Raw genomic sequence first — 22,743 nt, 5'->3', positions numbered from 1 at the left:
AGTTTCTCATAAATTTCTCTTAGTTCATAGTCTCCAACTTCTACAACTTTTCACATATAACATGATAACACATCATGACTCATTATCACTCTTGGTGGAATTGATGATAGGGTGCCAGATTCATCACCAGTCAGTGCAATATTAGGGTACTCCTTGAATTTTGATGGATGACAATGATTTTTCTTCACAATTTGTGCATTTCTTTCCTTCAACATTTCTTTTATGGATGCAAATATAAAGGATGTCATTTCTAAACTAGGGTTTGATCAAGTTTTCTTTAATATCTGTGAAATCAACTTAACCTAGCACTTAAACTTTACTTACTAAATTCTTCCAATTTTTCCAAGGGCACATTGTGATTCACTTTCTATGTCATTGAAATTGCCTTGATCGCCTTTGAATCACTTGTGCACTGAAAATCACTTGGTAAAATGAAATGAGTACTAAAATTTTATATATAGTTTCAATCTTGTCTTTTAGGTCTATAATAAATGAATTTGTACTTTGGTAGGTGCATGCAATTCATCTTAGTTTTTACATTACATTCATGCTTCTAGATACTTGATCACTATTACTTAACTTAGCCAATACCATTTTGTTTAGTCAATACATCAACTTGTTCAATGTAAGATCTTCATCTATATTGAAATGCTTGATCAATACAAACAATATTAGTGATGCTTGACACTTGATAGTGTAATTAATTCCATTTCCCAATTCTTCTCTAGTGTATGAGCTCTCTCAAAAATGAACTCTTGGTACATTTGAAGGACATAATAAAGGTCCTAAGAACCTATAGAATAGGTTAGAAATAGTGAAAATACATTTCAGCCTACTTGTAAGGCCTAGTTTCAAGATTGGCATAATTATAAGCCCTTGGTCTACTATGGTTGAAGGTGTCCAAATAGCCTAGAATCTTAGGATAAATTGATATTTTTAATTTTTTACCATGTTTTGGTCCTATTTTGATCATTTAGTTGATATTTGATCATGTCTTGATCAAAAAGAGAAAAAGTTTCACATTTTGTAAAATGACTCCCCAATGGCCAAATTTTGTTTGAAAAGATGTTGTGACCATTAGTGATGCCTATATAAGCCTTTACAGGTGGGTGGTAGAAAAACATGATCTACGTTTTCTTTTGAATCAATAAAATAACTCAAATTTCCTATCATTTCCATGTTGTAATAGGTTGTATGAATCTGTACAAACACTTGGAGGATCAATATACATTTTTGGATTAGTTGACATAATACCTTTTAGATGCTTTTGGTTTGAAGTCCTAATCAATCCCCTTACTTAATATATTGGATTTTTTATAGAAGTTTTTTCTAAAAGTTGTCATACCTAGGGTTTCAATCAAAAATTTTCATGTCTTGGGATTTCACTATGGAAATTCAATGGCCTCTAGTGAAGTCAAAGTATTGAATATGTATATTAAGATGAATTTTGTTTCAAATTTTAATATGTATGTGGAAAGGAGAAATCTGATACCCTAGGCATGCAAGTTTCATATGCATGCTTATAGCATTGATCAACATCTCCCATAACTCACTCCAAACTTTTCATCAGGGTTTGAAATCAGGTTTGCATTTTTTTTCATATGCCTCAAAATGATCTAATAGTTAGATTAAAGTTTGGCCATTGGAAAAGTGTACCTCCTTTGTATTTGGAGACCTAATAGGGCCAATTGCCTAGGGAAGAAGTTAGGGAAAACCCAATTTTTTTACACCATCCAGTATTGGTGATTTGGCATGTTTAGTAGACCCCAAAAGGGTATATGAATATATGATTTTCTTATACAATTATGTGGATATTTCTAAAGTTAAGTATCATTTTTTAAAAAATGGCTACAAACCTAAAGAGTGGAATTGTGAAGCAACTAATGCTTGAATGTTGCATAGTATGGTTTTAACATTTAATCCACCTTATAATGGACTTAAATAAACCACAAGTTAAATTGTGAGTCACTACTGGTCCTTTCATAAGTTTTTGGGGTCTTGTGTCAAAAATTGTTAATTTGTGCTTATAGGTCAATTTGTGATCAATTGTCTTGTATGAAGGGTTCTTCCTTGTGATTGGGATTTCCTTGTTTGGGGATAGGTTGTAATAACCTTACCATTCTAATGTGAGCACTTATGATTGGTGCTCAAGAACTTTGGCAAGATTAAAGGCAATATTATTGGGCATACCTTTGGTGAAGAGGATCTAAGGGCTAATTGGTCATTTAAGACTCACTAAACCAGGCTCCATTGCATCAAGTGGTATTAGAGCCATTTCTCTTAATGAAGAGTAAGAAATACCTATGTGGGTATCTAATGCATAACTTGCAAAGATGATGAGAGAACTGAGGGTGACAAATGTTACTCTTACAAAGAGGTTGAAGGAACATGAAAGGAAGTTGGACAAAAACAAGGAGGCACATTCTAAAGATGATAGGGATAAAGAAGTAGAAGACCCTAATCAAGATGGAGAAGTGCCTACAAAAGAGAGACCTCTTTTGAATGCTCCATGGAAAAGAGGACCATGGAAGGGAAGTTGGAACTATGAACTTTCAATGGTAAGATGAATGCAGATGTGGCCTTAGATTAGATTAAGGCCTTGACAAGTTTTATTGAATGTGAAAACATTCCAAAGAAATAAATAGTAAAAATGGAAAAGTCCAAGTTGAAGTGGGCAGCCCTAACTTGGTTGAACATCATCTAGACTGAAAGGGTGAAGAAAGGAAGGAATATGATCTCATCTTGGGATAGAATGGTGGCACTAGATAGTGAAAATGGAAAAGTCCATCTTGAATGGGGAAACCCTAACTTGGTGGAACATCATCTAGACTAGAAGGGTGAAGAAAGGAAGGAGCATGATCTCATCTTGGGATAGAATGGTGGCACTAGTTAGAGAGACCTATGTGTCTAAAGACTATGGGGTACAACTCCATAGAAGGAAGCAAAGTCTAAAGAAAAATGACTTAGATGTGAGTTCCTATATAGAATATTTCCTAAAGTTGTGCATTAAAACAAACACAGTGGAGGATGAGGAAGAAAAACTTGCTAGGTACATGAATGGCCTCAAGGTACCCATCCAAGAGGAGCTAAGCCTATGCACTCCTACTTTTGTGAATAAGTTATATGAGTTAGAGTAAAAATTTGAGGAGAAATGGAAGGGGAAACAAGACCAAGGAAAAGGGAAGGAAAATAACAATAATAAGAACTTCAAGGTCAAGAAAAACTCTTGGGGTAAAGGGTAGAATAATGGCAATAAGACCATTGATCATAACAAGGATCAAGGAGAGCCTAGTTCCAAGGTAAATTATATAGGAGGTAAACCCTTTAATAGAGGTAGAGTAAGAGGTAATGGCCCCATAAAATGCTATAATTGCAATCAATTAGGTCACCATGCAAGAAGATGTCTTAAAAAAGGGAATAATAATCAAGCGGAGAGGAGAATACAACTCATTGAAAAGGACCAATAGTAAAAGATGGATCTAGAACCTAAAGAAGGCACATGTTTGATGATAAGGTGGGATTTCTTACAAATCCCTCAAACCCAAGAACCACCCCAAAGGAAGAATCTATTCATAACAAAGATCAAATGCCAAGGCAAGGTATGTGGTCTTTTGATTGATTCTAGTTCAACTAAAAATTTGGTGTTCTTTGAAATGGTTGAAAAATTAAAACTACCTAAGAAACCCCATCCCTTCCCCTATCATTTTTCTTGGCTCACAAAGGGTTAGAAAACCCTTGTAACTAAACAAGCATGGATAGAGTTCTCTATTGTAGACTTTAAGGACAAGGTCATTTCTGATGTGGTTGAGATGGATGCCTCCCACATTCTCCTTGGTAGACCCAGGCAATATGATGTGGATGCCACACATAATTGTTGGAAAAATACTAACAAAGAAAGGGGTAACCTTTACAAAGAAACTAATTCCTAATCCTAAGGCAAAATCTACTATAGTCACCATAGGGAAAAGGGAAATGCATTGAAGGAACCTAACTCTCATGGATTCATACTTGTCTCTAAGCCTAAGGAAAACATCAATTATAAGGGCAAAGAACCAATATCAAATGAAATTAAATACTTGCTAATAAAGTATAGTGATTTGACTACTAGTGATTTATGCACAAACCTCCCTTCCTTAAGAGATATTAGTCATCAAATTGACTTGATCCCTAGATCATCCTTTCCTAACAGATCAGCTTATAAGATGACTCCAACCCAACATGTAGAGACTGCAAAAAAAGTGAATGATTTCCTTAAGAAAGGGTTGATTCAAAGAAGTCTCAGTCCATGTGCAATTATTTCAATCCTTGCCCCTAAAAAGGATGGAAAATGGAGATTAGGAACTGATATAAGGGATATAAAAAAGATCACTATAAGGTACAAGCTCCCTATGCTAGGGATTGAGGACTTGCTAGACCAACTATGAGGTGATTTTTGCTTCATAAAGATTGACTTGAAATTGGGCTATCATCAAATTAGAATCAAGCCAAGAGATGAATGGAAGACAACATTTAAGAAAATTGAAGGTCTTTTTGAATGGTTGGTTATGCCATTTGGGTTAAGTAATGCACCTAATACATTCATGAGACTTGTGAATGAGATATTTATTGATTTCATTAGAAATTTTTTTTTAGCATACCTTGATGATATAATAATCTTTAGTCATAGTGGAGAAGAACACCTGGATGATGTGGAATAGGTTTCAAGGAAATGTCATTAGCACAAGTTGGTGATCAGCATGGAAAAGTGCATCTTCATGAAGAAGGAACTTGTGTTCCTAGGCTTTTTCATCTCACAAGGAACCCTCAAGATGGACCCTATGAAGGTTGAAGCCATTATGAACTACCCTCCACCAAAAAACCAAGGTTATGTAAGGAGATTTCATGGCTTGGCTACCTTTTATTGGAAATTCATTAAGAATTCCAGTCATGTATGTGGTCCTATGCTAGAAACCATTAAAGGAGGAAGGAAGAACAAGTTTGATTGGATCAAAAAAGTTGACAATACCTTCCAATACTTGAATAATAGAGTATCCCAATCTTTATACTTCCTAACTTCAACAAGGTATTTATATTGAGATTGATGCAAGAAACTCAGAAATAGGTGTTGTTGAAGTCAAGAAGGTAAATCAGTAGCATTTTTCTTACAGAAACTAAATGAGGCAAAGAAAAATTACTTTAGATATTATTTAAAGTTATAAGCCATATTGTAGGCCCTAAATAAATGGAGACACTACCTATTCCCTAAAGAATTTGTAGTTTATACTAATAATCATGTGTTACATTTCCTTCATTCTTAGGAAAAGTTATGAGTCAAACATCTAAAATGGATGGAACAACTACAAGCATATACATTTAATATCAAGAACAAAAATGGAGTGCCAAATAAGGTGGCTAATGCCCTTAGTAGAAGAATTGGATTGGTAGAAGAAGTTGAACTCTAGAGTGTGGGCATGGACTCACTAAAGCACTTGTATGCAGGTGATTCAGATTTTGGAGAGGCTTCTGAAGTTTGCACCAAAATGGTAGGAAAGTACTATACTAATTTCTCTTATTATTTGAATCAGAATGGACTCCTATTTAAGGGGGATCAATCATGCATCCCTAAACATTCCATGAGGAAAAAAAATTATTGGGGAAAAACATTTTGGTGGTTTAGGTGGTCACTTTGGAATAGACAAGACAATAGACATGGTAAAGAGAAGATATTTTTGGCCAAAGATGGGTAATGATGTCAAGAAATTTATTAAATCTTGCCCAATCTATCAACAATAAAAAGGAGTATCCACAAACCAAGGATTTTTTAATCCTTTACCAATTCTCACAAGACCTTGGGAATCAATTTCAATGGATTTTGTAATGGGATTTCCTAGAACAAAACAAGGATTTGATAGTGTATTTTTCATAAAAGATAGGTTCAGCAAGATGGTCCACTTTGTACCCTACAAAAGCACAAATGATGCATCACATATTGCACATCTCTTTTTTAGAGAAGTGGTCAGAATTCATGGCCTACACTAAACTATGGTTTCAAATAGGGATTTCAAGTTTTAAGGACATTTTTGGAGGACTCTCTTCAATAAGATTAGAAAAAAATTGACCTATAGCTCTTCCTATCACCCACAAACTAATAAGCAGACTGAGATGGTAAATAGGTCACTAGGAAACATCCTAAGATATCCCACCAAGCAACATTCTCAGAGTTGGGATTTTCTCTTGCCAATGATTCTATGAATAGATTGATTGGAAAAACTCATTTCCAAACTATTTATGGCCTTCATCCTAAAGGTCCCTTGGATTTGGTAGAGTTTCCATCATATTTTAGAGTCAGTACACAAGGAGAGGAACTTGCAGAGCTAATCACCAGGTATAGAATGAAGTGAAGGAAACACTAAAAAAATCCACCATGAACTACAAATAAAAGGCAGATAAGAGAAGAAGAGAAGTGAATTTCAAGATTGAAGACAAGGTATGGGCATTCATGAGGAAAGAGAGAATACCTAAGGGTAGGTATATAAAACTTCACATGAAGAAGGTTGGGCCATATACCATACTAAACAAAATGGGTGAGAATTTTTATGAAATATCTCTTCCCCCTACCTTGAAAATCTCTCAAATATTCCATGTTGTAGACCTTATTCCTTACAAAGGTATGATAGGTGAACAAGTGAAAAGGCTCAGCATGTTAAAGTAGATGAATAATATGTTACTACCCTCCCTCAAAGAAGACTGGTTGAGTTGGAAGTAATACTAGAAACCAAGTTGCTGAAACAAAAAAGGAACAAAAAGTACATGCAAAATCTAGTGAAATAGAAAGGTCTCCCTAATATTGATGCAACTTGGATGACAAACGATTAGATTAAGCAACATGGCACCTCTATTGAGCAGTTAACCTCAAGTGGGAACTTGAGTTCAAAAAGCCAACAGGAGTATGGTGTAGGAAAATCCTCAACAAATGAAGAGTCTTGGTACATTTCCATGAAATCTTCAAGGTCTTAATAACTAATTGGATATGTTATAAATAGTGGCTATAAATTTGAACCTCCTTGTAAGGCCTAGTTCCAAGATTGGCATAATTATAAGCCCTTGGTCAACTATGGTCAAAGGTGTCCAAATAGCCTAGAATCTTAGGATAAACTGATAGTTTCATGTTTTAGCAATTTTTTCTCCTATTTGGATCATATATTTTATGTTTGATCATGTTTTGATAAAAAATAGAAAAAGTTGGACAAATTGCAAAAATTACTTAAAAGTTGTCAAGCAAATTTTAGCAAAAAGTTGTATATTCTGTAAAATGACTCCCCAAAAGCCAATTTTTTTTTGAAAGGTTTTTGTAACTATTAGAGATTCCTACATAATCCCTTACAAAAAGGTGGTAGGAAAACATGATGTTCTTGTTCTTTTCAATCAATAAAATAGCTCAAATTTCTTGTCATTTCCATGTTGTAATAGGTTGTATAGATGTGTATGGACACACTAGTAGGATCAATGTACATTTTTGGATTGGCTGATGAAATAACTTTTGGATGCTTTTGGTTTTAAGTTATGATCCATCCCCTAACTCAAGATATTGGAGTTTTTTTAGAAGATGTTTGTAAAAGTTGTCATATCTAGGGTTTCAATCAAAATTTTCCATATCTTGGGATTTCACAATGGGAATTTAATGGCCTCAAGTGAAATCCAAGTATTGACTATGTTTATTAAGATGAATTTGGTTTCATATTTTAATATGTAGGTGGTAAGGAGAAATTTGATGCCCTAGGCATGCAAGTCCCATGTTGATCAATATCTCCCATAACTTGCTCCAAAGTTGTCATCATGGTTTGAAATCAGGTTTGAAACTCCTTGTGTATGCTACTTCATGATCCAATAGTTATATTGAAGTTTGGGCATTGGAAAAGTGTACCTTCTTTGTGTTTGGAGACCTAATAAGGTTAATTGCCTAGGGAAGAAGTTAGGGAAAACATAATTTTTTTCCACCATCCAATCCTTGTGCTTTGGAATGTTTAGTAAACCCAAAAAGGGTATTTGAATATATGATTTTCTTATAGGGTTATGTGGAGATTTCTGAAGTTAAGTCTCATTTTCATGTAAAAGGGCTACAAGCCTAGATTTATGAAGAAACTAATGCTTGAATGTTGCATGGTATGGTATTAACCTTTAATCCACATTATAATGTACCTAAATAGACCACAAGTTCAACCCTGAGTCACCCTTAGTACTTTTGTGTGTTTTTGGCATCTTGTGTCAAAAATTGTCAATTTGTGCTTATAAGGTAATTTGTGATAAGTTGTCTTGTATGAAGGGGTCTGCCTTATGATTATGATTTCCTTATTTGGGGATAGGTTATGATAACCTTAACCTTACAATTTGAGAACTTTTAATTTGTGCTTGAGAATTTTTACAAGATTAAAGGTCCTATTGTTGGGCATAGCTTTAATGAAGAGGATCTAAGGACTAGTTGGTCATCCAAGACTTGCTAAACTAGGCTCCATTGCATCATTCTCTAAGGTTTTTCTTAATGCATCTTGATTAATGCTAGAATGGAATATTAATCACATTTATTATTAGGAATTGATGTATGATATAAAATTTAAGTATATGGTCCCTTACATACCTTCTTGCTTTGTTGGACATGGTGTGACCACCTAATCCATTGGATTGGGTGATCTTGACTTTTCTTTCTCCACTACCTCTAGACTCTACAATTTTTTTAATGTTGGATGCATCTCAAATTTTCCTTTTCATTTATTTCTTTCATTGTTTGGTGTTGGTGCTTAGGTCCTATTGTTATTACCAACATGTCCAATCTTAAGACAACTAAAATACACTAGGTTCTCATTCAACCATATCTTATAGTTTCCTTTTAAATGCATTTTAATGAAAATTTTTAGAATGTGTCCATGCTCTTCACAATAATGAAAATTATACCATGTTTTTTAATCCCAATTGTAGAAGTTACCTTTTTTAGGTGCTTGATTTTTCCTTTTATATGTCTACTTGAATTTTTCTTTTGATTTGCATTCTTGAGCTTTATGTCCAATTTCTGACAGTTGTAACAATGTCCTTCAAATCTAGGTGTAGTAGGTGCATCACTTGTCTTTGACCTACATTGATGTGCTTGGCCTCCATATTTTTCTTAAAATTAAATCACTTACTAGTAAACTTCTATTTAGGGTTTTGCATACCATTTTCCTTCTACCAATCTACATTGTGTGTCCAAGTTTATGATGTAGAGGAGTTGGGTATCCTAGGTTTTCTTCACTCCAATTGCTCCTTTTCTTGCCTAACCTCCTAATGGTTTAGGATCTTCTCTATTTAGGATCTCCAAGATCATTGGGATCAAATTATCCTCCAAGGTATAGTTGATCTTTACAAGATTCCAAGCTTACAAGGGTGAACTAGTCCAACTAGCTCCCAAATACCTAGTCTTCTTCCTTAATCTTTCCTCCTAGAATGCTCAATCTTCTACCTAGGATATCTCCACATATTCCCTTATAAACTTACTATTTTCTTACTCATTTAGAGTCACTTTTAATCCTTTCTCAAACTTTTGGTCTCTTTGCCAACTCATTTGATCTCCAAACCACTAGGAGACCTAGCTGGCAAGCCCCTATTAGGCCTAGTTTATCTATTTTAAGCCATAAATTCAAAAATCTTGAAATGAACCCACTAAAATCCTTTAAAATATTCAAGGTACATGAGATTACTTTCAAAATCCAAAATCTTAGCTTCTAGTTGCACACATAACCCTAGTTTCTCCCAGGCCCTAGTTTATAGCCTATGAATTAGGCTTCTACTTTAGTGAGCACAAACAATTGCTAAAAAGGTCTCCATACCTTGTTTCAACTCCTTCCACCTCTAAAACCTTTCAAGGGGTTATCTATGGATTCCATAGATCCCAATAGTTATTTTCCACAAGGCTATGGGCACACATTCCAAAGTAGTCTTTACCCTATCCTAGCTCACCTATGTTCAATAGTCAGCCATAGGGCTTTCCATTGGAGCAAATGAATGGACTGAAAAAAATAAATAAATAAACAAAAATTCTATGTATAGACTCTATCCCTACTTCCATTATGGTTTTAACCATTTCCACCATTGGGTTATTAGGTTAGAGCCATTTCTTTGTCAAACAACATTATGACTGCCTTGTATATACAGTAACCTTCAAAAACTCCTAACATTGCACTCTAGTAACTTGAAAACAACCTATCTAATTAAAATGGAAGATATTAAAATCCTCTACATCCCCATGGGTTCTAATCTACTCCACCAATTAGTACAAGCCATAAAACCATAATGAAATTGTACAATTCTAGCACAGTACAACCATAGAAGTTCATACATAAGTACAAAAGACAATAAGTGCAATCCAAAATTCCTTTAACCTTATCCAATAGTATAATCCATGCTTATATCCAAATCATGGGTGGTTATAATTGATCTAACCAAAAGTTGCTCCATTCTTGCAAAAGTTGTCAAAGTTGCTTGAGCAACTTTTCAAAATTGCTAGCAACTTTTTGCATAATGAACAATTTGACCTTGTTTGACAACTTGATGGTTGAGTGTGAGAACCTTGACCCTAGAAAAGCTACATAGGACCCTAGATCACCCCTCAAACCCATCCTATATCAAAATAGCAACTTTTCCACTTTCTAAGCCAAAATAGCAACTTTTTCACCTATTAAGCATTATAGGCTCTTACAAATATATGGTTGACCAAATTTACATCCAACCCATTGTAAGTTATTCAACACAAATAAACACACCTAAATCAACCCCAAGAACACCTAAAAGAATCAAAATGGGGATGTTCTCTACACCAAACTCTGCTAGGACAAAAACTCAAGTCCCTTGAGTTAGGAGGTCTTCACTGGTGATTCCATGTTTGATAATGTTTGCCCTTGTCATCCAAGTAGCCTTAGAGTTAGTTAGTCCATACTACTTGATGAGATAATCTTTGTAGTTACTCTTCTTGGTCTTCCCAAGGATTTTATAATCCAAAATATTGTCCAAATTTATAGGTGTTGGATTAGGCAAGCTTTTCACCCAATCAGCATCCTCAAAAGCTCCAAGAGAGGGTTGACCTAAATCAAAGGGTGTCCACTTGTAGGGATACAAATAAAATACATTGAAGATTGGTGAGACTCCTAAATCAGGAGGTAACTCCACCTCATAGACATTCTTTCCATATCTGTACAAAAACTTCAATGGGCCTACCTCTTCATGAGTAACTTAGTTGTTTGACCCTTGGGTAGCCTCTCTTTGCTGAGGTATTTGTTGTGGTTTCAAAATGCATGCCCCATTTCACCTAGAAATGGGGACCCCCTACTTTATTTTTTAGCTTTGTGGATCCCTAGTCCAAGATTTAAGTCTTTCTAGGGTTTTGCCTAGTATCTTTTAGCTAATATGGGTCTCTACCTAAAAAACTAGATCATAAAAGCTAGATTTATTGTGGAGAAAATTCAATATTAACATATTGAGATGTGCATTAGTACACCTCACCAGGTGTGCTAATGTGCTAAGTCAAAAGGGAAAGCACTTCCCTCTTGGAAGTGCACACTTGCACACCTGTACAGCTCCAAGAGGTGTGCTAAGCCCTAAGCCTATAAAGCCTAGGACCCTTGCCTCTTCCCCCATCACTTTTCTCCTCTTGCTCTAGTATCTTGCATTTTCGGACCTCCTAAGGTGTGTTGATCTACTCCACCTACACACACAACACACATTTAATATAGGTAAAGGCACAAGGTATGCACCTTGCACACCTCTTGAGGTGCACCTTATTTTCAATTAACATTATTAAAAAACTTAAAAACCCAACAAACACTAAGTATTCACCTTGTAAAAGGTGCATAGATATACAACTATCCAAGGTACATAGCTACCTACCTTTACTAGGCTCAAACATCCCTAAGGACAGTAAGGTGTGCTAAGTGCATACCCTTTCATTTTTGCATTGACTTCCCTTTGAGAAATAAGGGTGTGCACCAAGTGCACCCTAGGAGGTGTGCTAGATATGCACCCTTAATAGAATTTGTGTTTGTTAAAGTGCACCTAACACACCTCTAAGGTGCACTCTTTTTTGTCTTTTAGGTTTAGAAATAGGGCTTTTTGATGTTTTTTAGAGTCAAGGTTTCTAGGTTTTATTTTGGTCATTATTAGGGTGTATGTAGATTGATTTTTTTAAGTTTCTAGATTAATGGATCTTGATTTTGTTTAGATTCAATGGCTTCCTCCTTGTCCTCCTTCACTATAAACATGGTTCTAAAACTAGTAGTTTTCAAGTTTCAAGGTGTTCTAGAAAAGTCACAGTTCCAAGATGAGTATTCAGAGATCTGGGACATTGAACTTAGCCATATTGACTAGAACACATTCCTAGTTCTATGCAACAAACCTACTGTGAAGTCCCCAATGATATCTTCTCATATTAGGTCAAGGCTAGTCAATGCAACATCACACCTAGTATCAGCATAGTCTTTGGAATTGATTGTGGCACTGGAAAAAAATTGTCTCATAAGAAAAGCGTTGTGAAAAGCTTAACTGGAGAGATCATGCTAGATATAAGGCCTAAGAACATAAAGAATGTATTTCATCTTCCAATAGTAGATCAATATATCATATTGATATATCATCAAGTGGAAAGATGGTACAAAGAGCATGGAGAGGAAGCATAAAAAATCATTTAATCCTCATACCTCATTGAGAAGACTCCTCTTGGATGCAAACTAGGAAAAGTGGACATCACAAGGGGAAATATGAAAGATGATATTGGATATTTTGTAATACTTTTGAGTAGAGTCATGAGGTTACCGGCATCAAGACACCTAAACATATGGACGGTACACTTTATTAAGACCATTAGAATAGAAAAGATGCCAATTGATTGGGCTTTAATTCTCTGTGAGAATTTGGACAAGCCACTAGTGGTAGTTAGGAAAAATAAGAATTTTTATATGACATATTATTTGGTGTACCTATTAGCTATGAGAGAAATAGACTATCCAGGATTTTTTAAAAGGGGCAACATGCAAGATACAAACACATGGCCTTATATAGTATACCCCCAATCGGTGAAGAAAAATATTTTAGAGCACAATAAGGAGTACAAAATAGTGAATGATGCCTTCATTTTTGCAACCATCTAATTCATTGAAGGAGATTATGTGAAAATGATTTTTGATGAGGTAGCAACAAAGATTACAAAAATTGACACCTACTACATCCAATTTAAAACATTCACTTATTTGAGGGTAGTGAGTGCAACTGTCAATCCCAAGAAGCTCCCAAGGTATCTATGTGACAAACTCGTATTGTTGGAGATTGTATGAAAACTATTGTCTACATATGAGAGAGTAAGAAAGAAACATAAAAAACCTATGTGTGTCCCATTACAATAGGACCATTTAGTATGGTTTAGAAATAGGATATTATTGGTGTAAATAAGTATTCACTATTTACACTTTACTTAAGTTTACTTAGGTTAATGCATTATTTTATTATTTATTTCGTTAGACACTTAGGAGTTTGCATACTCTTATGAGTTGTCATGTTGACAACATTGGAGTTGGGATAATTAATCGAGTTATCATGTAGACAATATAGTTATTTGCACTCCTAATTTATCACATAGTGTCTAAAACATTATTTTGCATGCTACACCTTTGTAGGCTTATCCTCTCATCATCACACTTACTCCTATACTTAATGGAGGATAACCCATATCTAGTGGACATGTGCCTAGTTGAATGACTTATCATGTTGCTGATTCCTATGCATTCTAGAAGAATTCTAGAGGCCTTTATATATAGGCACTCCTAGTGTAATCTCTGATCCATATTGAATGAATATTATATCATCATTCTAATCATACTCTCTTTGGTCTACTATTGTGCTTGTGCTTGAGTTCCTTGATCTTGGTTGAGGTTTTCCCTAAGGAAAATTCTTACATGGTATTAGAGCTTGAGGAGATTCTCTTCACATATCCATTGAAGACCATTGTTGCTTCAACACCTTGACCCAAATCTAGAGAATATACAAAAATTGGGAGCATCTAGAGCCAAAATAGACCTTGCCATTGCATCAGGAACATCGATTCAATGAAAATTGGCTATAAATTTGTCTATGCTAGGCCAAAGTGAATTTTGAGGTAATTTTTTTTTGCAAACTAACACCCAGAGGCTTGATTTGTAAATTTTCTATGATGTATTAGATCTACACATTTCAATTGTTTCAAATCTACAATTAAATTATTCTCTACAATTATTTGAATTTCTGTATTTTTTAGAATTTTTTTGGCCCTATAGGCCCCTATAGAGAAAATCTTTTTTACACAAGCCAGGCAATGACACCCTAGTTCCCATAGAGGATGTTCCCTCTTAATTTTGAATATTCTTTATTTAATTGGCAACATTTATCTCTTACTAGCCACACACAATTTTGGAAAGCTCCTTACAACTAGTAGCCAAACTCACAACCTGGTGACATCATCGGTGGCCCAAGTCTGGTGGATCTATTTTATTGCATAGCATGTAGGCTTTACCTTTTAAAGATTAGGGACTAAAACTCAAGCACCAGTGATCATTTTATTTTGTGGAATCCCATTTTTTAGATTCCCAGCAATGATTTCTTCTAGCCCACAGTAGTTTGGACAGCTAGCACCGTAAACAATAAACCAGTAGTTATAGTTAAGGTTTCCAGCCCCACAAATCTACATTGGAAATGATTTTTAAAAGCTCATCCACCCCTACCAAACTGGGACATGTGGTATTACCTCTAGCCGCACATGCGCCCACACATGTGCCCTATCAATAGCCAATGTGGGATGAAAACTCAAGCACCAATGATCATTTTATTTTGTTGAATCCCATTTTTTAGATTCCTAGCGATTATTTCTTATGGCCCATAGTAGTTTGGACACCTCACACCATAAACAATAAACCACTAGTTATAGTTAAGGTTTCTAGCCCCACAAATCTACACTAGAAATGATTTTTAAAAGCTCATCCACCCCTACCAAACTAGGACATGTGGCATTAACTCTAGCCACACATGCATCCATGCATATGCCCTATCAATAGCCATGATGGATAGCTCAACTTTGACTCAGCCATGGGTATGTTAGCTACCAAATTGACATCCTCTTTAGTACTAACTAATGCCACATGGCTTATACATGTGGCAACCATACTAGGACACATCAAATTTTTCTATATAGTATGTACGATGATGACATCATGTTGACATCATCCAAGGGGCCTTGGTATGCTGACATTAGCAATCCAATGTCCTAAAATTGACAATCATCTGACTATCATCCAAGGGCAAATTTGAACTACTGTAATGGTTGTATAACCATCAAATTTAACCTTGTCTTTTACTGATCCAAGCCCTCTCTAGATTGATTTTTGATTTGACAGTCTAACTTTGGGAGGCCATTTCTCAATCATGTAGACTTCAAATTAGGTGCAATTTTTTTAAAATTTTGGCTAGAATTTCCTAAACTTTTTAGTGGTGTAGTTCTTTTCTAGTTTTGGTGCATGAATTTGTTAGAAATTACATCTTTTGGCAACTATACCTATCCAATCCTACCTTTGCAACTTCAAATATTCTATACAGGCTTATCTAGAGACAAAAATAGGTTTTGTTATTTTTGAAAGTACATTGTTTTTTTCTACTTTCTAGAACTACAATCAAATTACAAGGTTGTGTGGACAAAAGTGTCACTTTCAGAATTAGGTCTTTTTCTGCATTATAATACTTTGATATATCTTCAAAATTGTTGTATATCTGAGAAACATTGTAATGTTCTAGTTTTGAACTCCATAAGGAGGTTGTAAAAGAAAAAATCAAAAGTCCACTAAGGCCAAAATTGGCAAGTAGCCATTGTAAATGCACTACATATAAAGAGTTAAAAGTGTCTTTTTTGGGGGGGTTTCTTGATTGAGTGAAAATGGGGGGTGTTCTTGGTGTTGTGTTCCTCCTTTTTGTTATTTTTCTTTCATTTTATGCATCATGGGAAATTTTAAGTTCCCAAAATTAACTCCACATAACTGTGCTACATGGTCCATTAAAATGTGGTGTCACTTAATGCATAAAGGAGTTTCTCAAAATGTAGATGGTACCCTTCTTAAACCAATAGGTGATCAAGTATCTACCAGTGAAATCATTGATTGGTAAATAATGGATAGGAAAGCCCTAGGTGATATTTGTTTGGGGGTTGAAGACAAGATCATATATCAGATTTAGAAGTCTCATACATCCAACAAAGCTTGGGATACCCTCCAAAAACTATATGGTAAAGTGTCTGAGGAAGATGTTTTCAAAATTGAAGATGAGCTTGTCTCCTTAGATCCTAAGACATTTGATTCCATACAAGATTTTATCATAAAGGTAAATGAATTAAGAATGAAGCTTGATGATTTTGGGAGTCCTATTAAAGATGATAGGTTAATCTATCTCATACATGATAAGTTTCCATCAGAGTACTCCACATTTGTTTCTTCTTATAAAACCTCAAAGACTACATTAGGTTCTACCTATTAGAAAGTCTCTTTTGATCATTATGCTAAACTATTAGATAAAGAAGAAAAGAAGTCAAAATCAATGGGGATTCTCAATTTTCCAAAGTCTAAGGCACTAGTGGCCAATAATGAGGGTTCTCAAAATTCAGCTAGTCTATCCTCAAATAAAAGAAAGGGAAAGACTAAGAAGTGGAAGAATAAAAAATTAGGGGATGCAAAAAAGACAACACCATCATCAAATCAACAAGGAAAGTCTTCCTCAAATTCAAACAAGAAGGGAAACAATAATAAGGACAAGAAAAAGTGTGCCTATTACAAGAAGATGGGTCATGACGAACATGAGTGTTATAAAAAAATTGGTGAATTGACAACCATCATGAAGAAACATAATGTTCCACTGCCTAATGCTTATAAGGAAAAATGGTCTTCTTTAGATTTAAAAGGTCAAAGGGCAAGCACTCATGGAAAATTCAAATTCTTCACTGGAATGGATTCTTAACTTAGGTGCCTCATATCATATGGGTTTTTCAAAAGGAGATTTTCTTCATTGAAGTAGTCTAAGGTACCACACATCTTTGTAGAAGATAATTTAAAAATTTAAGTTGAAGGGAAAGGAAATGTGGAGATGGAAAATGAAGAGTTCAAAGATGTTCTCTATGTTCCAAACCTAAGTTCTGATCTCCTCTCAATTTACTAAATCACTCACCTTGGAGATGGCCATAAAGTTGAGTTCCTTCCTAACTTAGTAAAGATGCATAGTCTATAAGATGACTCATTGGTTGTAGTGGGGAAAGTTAATCATGAAAAAGGGTTGTATTCTTTCTCCCACTTTGTGCCCAAGTCTCCTTCAAAAGCCTTGTTGAATCAATCCAATTCACAAATCCAATTATGGCATTAGTGGTATGGACATCTTGCCTTTCACTATCTTTAGCAGCTTTGCTCAAACAATATGGTCAATGGTCTACCTACAATCAACTTTTCCCATGGTGAATGTTCAACATGTTTATTGGATATACATCTAGAGGAGAAGTCACATAAAGGGAAGTCTTCAAGAGCACTGGTTGCTCTTTAGTTGATTCACAAGGTACTAGCAAGTCCTTTTGCAGTGACATCAGTTAGCTAGGGTTGCTACATACTTACTTACATTGATGATTTTTCATGGTATAATTGGGGATACTTTCTTCATCACAAGAATGAAGTGTTGGATAAATTTCTAGCCTTCAAGACTCATGTTGAATAGAAATCAAGGAAAGTCATCAAAGTTCTTTGGATGGATAATGAAAGTAGATATGTAAACAAAAGACTTAAAATTTTTTGCAAACTTAAGGGTACTAATCTTCATAATCCACCAACATTCAGTCTGTATGAGAAAGATGTTGTAGCATTGAGGATACAAACTCTTAAACCATGGCAATTTGCTTGATACAAGCCAAGACTCTAGATCCATCACTTGAAGTCAAAGTAATCAATAGTACCAATCACATACTTAATAGGTCTCCTCATCCTACCTTAGATGGAAAAACACCTTTTGAGAGATGGTATGATAGAAAACTAGTTGTGAGTCACTTTAGAGTCTTTGGTTGTCCAGCATGGGCAAACATATCTTCTAGGGGATGCAAGGCACCACCACCTAGGCCTTGTACTTTCATCAGATATGATGATATTGTTAAGGCATATAGACCTATGGATCTTGAGACACATGATATTTTTGTAGAGAGGAATGTACACTTTGAGGAAAGTTCACCTAGCTTATCCTCTAATCCTCTCTGCACTTCATACATTGTGGAAATCAATAATGACACCAGTGATAGTGCTTCATTAGATTTAGATATGTGGGGTTCTATCGACAGTTGCAGAAAGAGGTCATGACATTAGCATACACCACGTGCCTATATTTCCATAGTGATAGGTCCAACAAAGTAGGGTAGACCTAGTCTTCTAGCTCCAGCATCAGTGGTTGACTACATAGAAAACATTTTAGGTTTTTTTGTGGAGTCATACATAGAGAATTTGGGGGACATCATGGATGATATACATATTATCCTTGATGGAGAAGATCATTCTTCAATTTTTGTGAGGGCTCACTCTGACCCTCATGTCCATTCTTTACATGATTGATCTTCATAGGTTGATGTGATTGTTGATACTTATGTACAACAGTTGCAAGAGGTCTCTTTATTAGTTGAGGAGATAGTAGATTCTTTGGGATAGGTTCTACATTCATCCTTGATAGGGACAATTGAGCAAGTTTCAGAGACATCATTGCTCATTAGGATTATTTCTATGCATAGGGGAAGCATCTCTTTGTTCCCATGATATTGTTTCTTCCAAAGGGGAGGAACACTATTCAACAATCCTAGATCTATTTCTACATCAAAGTAGCTATCAATGATGAACACTCTTCATTTGGAGGGGAGACTACCTCTTCTCTCTTCTTCTTCTCTCTTGTGGGGGGACCTTTTACTTTTTTGGGATAGTGTTCTTCTCACATTTCTCTATTGTATATACTTGGTGTATGTTGTAATGGGGGGTCTTGGTTACTCCATCCATCCATGCATCTAGTTTTTTTATCTCTCTTTTTGGGGGGAGGATTTTTCCCATGAGGTTTTCCCTCTTTCTCCACTTATGAGAGATTGCATTTCATTATGTACCTGGGTACCTAACATAGCCTAGTAGCTAGGACCCATTATGCACTTCATCCTATCTTTCATAAGCTTAAGTGCATTCCCCTAAGTTGCACTTAAGGGGGGGTGTTGGTGTAAATAAGTGTTCACTATTTACACTTTACTTAAATTTTCCTAGGTTAATGCATTATTTTATTATGTTACATTATATTATTTATTTAGTGAGACACTTAGGAGTTTGCATAATCTTATGAGTTGTCATGTTGACAACACTGGAGTAAGCAACTCTAATTCAGCACATGGTGTCTACAAAATCAAATTTTACATAATTAACTGAGTTTTCATGTAGAAAACATAGTTATTCACACTCCTAATCTAGCACATGGAATTTTCATGCTACGCCTTTGTAGGCTTATCCTCTCATCATCGAACTTACTCATGTGCTTAATGGAGGATAACCCATATCTGGTGGATATGTGCCTAATTGTATGACTTATCATGTTGTTGATTCCTATACATTCTAGAAGCATTCTAAAGGCCTTTATATATAGGAACTCCTAGTATACTCTCTAATCCATATTGAATGAATATTATATCATCATTCTAATCATACTCTCTTTGGTCTACTATTGTGCTTGTGCTTGAGTTACTTGGTCTTGGGTGATTTTTTCCTAAGGAAAATTCTTACAGATATTTTGACTTTTGAGTATGAGTGGGATCAGTATCCCTTGGATGAATATAAGTATCTTAGTCCTTATTTTGATAACATTGGAAGAGTAGTAATTGGTAGGGAAACAATTTCAACATAAAGATACAATTGAGGACCATTAGATACATGTAGTAGAACACTACAAAATCTATATAAGCGATTATTGTAGGATGACTCTCTATTTTGCACGTAGTGCTTTGAAGATAAAGGCTCCTTTAAAGATAGTGCAACAAGATACCAAGGATGTCCATCTATTTTATGATAGAGATACAATCATTGATTGACCTATTATGAATCCAAAGATCAATAAAGAAGAAAATTTTGATGTTAATCATAGGGAAAGGTATGTCATTCAATTGACCAAGGATTGGATTAAAAGACCTTTCGAACTAGATCCAATTCCTCAAAAAATTGTCTTCTAAGCAATAGCCCATCCAACAAAAGGTAGAGGAGCTAGGGTAATTGTGCCCACTTTCATAGCTTAATCCCTAGTGAGGCCATAAACAATGCACCAACTTAACAAAGAAGTTTCATATTATAGGGCTTAGAAGGATAAGGGCAAGAGGAAAAGAACTTTGACTCAAAAAGCTAAGCTAGAAGAATAAAAAAATCAAGCACCACCATAACAAGGGGCTGAGAATATACAAGGGTCAGAGAATGTAGAAGTTATGCAGATGCAGGATAACCCTAAAGTGCCACTGATAGAACAAGGGCAAGGAGGAGCTAAAAAAAAAATAGAATAAGTATCTCTACCTAAAAAAAAGGTACAATCCTCTCCATTGGCTCCTAAGAAAAGATAGATCAAAATTCTAGTCAAGAGGAGATAAAAGGTGATTAGAAAGGTTATCCATTTTCCATCAGTACTAGAGGTTATCTCAGAAGAAGAAGAAGAGGAAGATGAAGATGAAGAAGATCACCTCCCTTTAACTTGGAGGACTTATCTTGCTAGGGCCACAGAGTTAGAATGGATAAGAAGCTCTACCATTACAACACCATCCATTCCCACATAGCCTATTCAGTCTATGACTTTAGAGGATGAGCTATAGTAATAGATCAATGAATAGAAGAATGAAGGGGTTGTTGTCTTTTAGATGTCAGATTTTGATTTTATACTGGTAGGCACTAAGTTGGTGGGAGATAAGATAAGGGATACTTTGACTAATCAGCCTCAACAAGAGGATTAGAGTCAATTTCCACTCAGCCACAAGGACCTGAAATAGCTCCACCACAACCAAATTTAGAGTCATTTTGTGTAGATAAAGGTTCAGCTACTCCTCTCCCTCTAGGTAACAAAGAACATGTCCAAGTGAATTAGGAAGAAGAGACACAATAAGTACCTTCCGATGAAGTGTCAAATGAAGTAAAAATATGTGAGAAGATTCAATAGACTTCCCATGATATAGAGGTGAGGACAATGGACTCAACACATATAGAAATTCCTAATGTGGATCTCTCACAAAAGGAGAAGATTCAAGAGAGGAGTGATAAAGGAAATAGCATAGCATAAAAAACTCCTTCTTTAAAATGTGAATCTTTGGTGGAACATACTCCAAGATGGTTGAGGAAAGAGGTGATGGTTAGAAACAAAACACAACACTACTCTACTAAGGAAGAAGGAATGAGAGAATTAATTGAATCTTTCAAGAAGCCTAAGTCACCTATAGAAGATATGCAAACACTAGCCTTTATAATGAGTGATTAGAATTAGGACTTGTTTGTACATGTTGCTATCCCTCCTTTGCATGTAGATATTGAGGACTTGAATCCAAAGGATTACCAAATTAGGGAGGTCATGCTTGGAAAACCCACTGTGGACATTGCCAAATTAATGGTGATAATGGGAATCAAAGAAGTGTTTAGGAACTTAGAATAGGATGAGACTAAATTAATAACTCTTCAGAAGTAGAATGAGATCCTAAAGGGATGTCTAAATGAAGTTTTTGGTCCTTTGGACCCTAAAAATCATGAGGAGACTTTAAATGTGGTACTTGGGAAAAGGGGCAGGGAGAATGTGCAACTAGATCCATTTTTGAAAGCTTGTTGGCAATGACAAGAAAGATTTGAAGAGAAAGGTGTGCATATTATACAAGGAAATCTTAAACTACCACACCATATGTGGAATAATGTAGATAAGTTGGTTGCTATCTTGAACTAGGATTTTAGGTTAATGGATGAAGTAAATACCTAGGGAAAAGACCTACACGCATTACAATCAATAAAGGGTCAAAGGTATCAAATGTCAATCGATGCATATACACTGGATGAGTTAGATAAAATTTATAATTGGATAGAGAAGATTTAAGATGGAAACAAAGTTATGGAGACATTACATGTACATATTCATAAGCTCAAGGATCAGACCCAAGAGAAAATTTTGGAGGCATAGATACATTATAGTGATGCATTCTTAGACATTTTTGAAGATGATTCAAGGGATAAAATAATGATTGTAGTAGAAATTGTTGAACAATTTTGGAAGACTTTTGAAGAAGCTTCCACTGATGATGATATTAGACAAGCATTTAGGACTAAAAAGGCACTACTAGATTTGGATGTGAAACTGGGAGATTTTGTAGAGACTTGCATCGAGGTAGGAAACTATAAGCAAAAAGTTAAGGGAAAATGTAATGCCCCATCAAGGGATCCAAATAATTAACCTAGTATTTCACTAAGTTTGGTAGCATTTTTTTTTTTTTTTTTTAAAGTAATTACCACATACAACTTATGCACAATAACGGAAGCAATAGCAATGTCCATCTAAAGAGTAAACTTAACATATACAATAGATTACATTCTTTAAGATCCCCTTAACGTGAATTACTTACATGAATCCATCTAGTATCATGTCCACATGAAATAATATGATAAGTCCAATGTTCAATTATTACAT

Source organism: Cupressus sempervirens, chromosome 1 (genome assembly GCF_028749045.1).
Source record: "Cupressus sempervirens isolate cs-2001-9-10 chromosome 1, ASM2874904v1, whole genome shotgun sequence".
Classification (NCBI taxonomy): domain Eukaryota; kingdom Viridiplantae; phylum Streptophyta; class Pinopsida; order Cupressales; family Cupressaceae; genus Cupressus; species Cupressus sempervirens.
The sequence above is the reverse complement of the archived record's forward strand: the minus strand, read 5'-3'. Positions refer to the sequence as shown.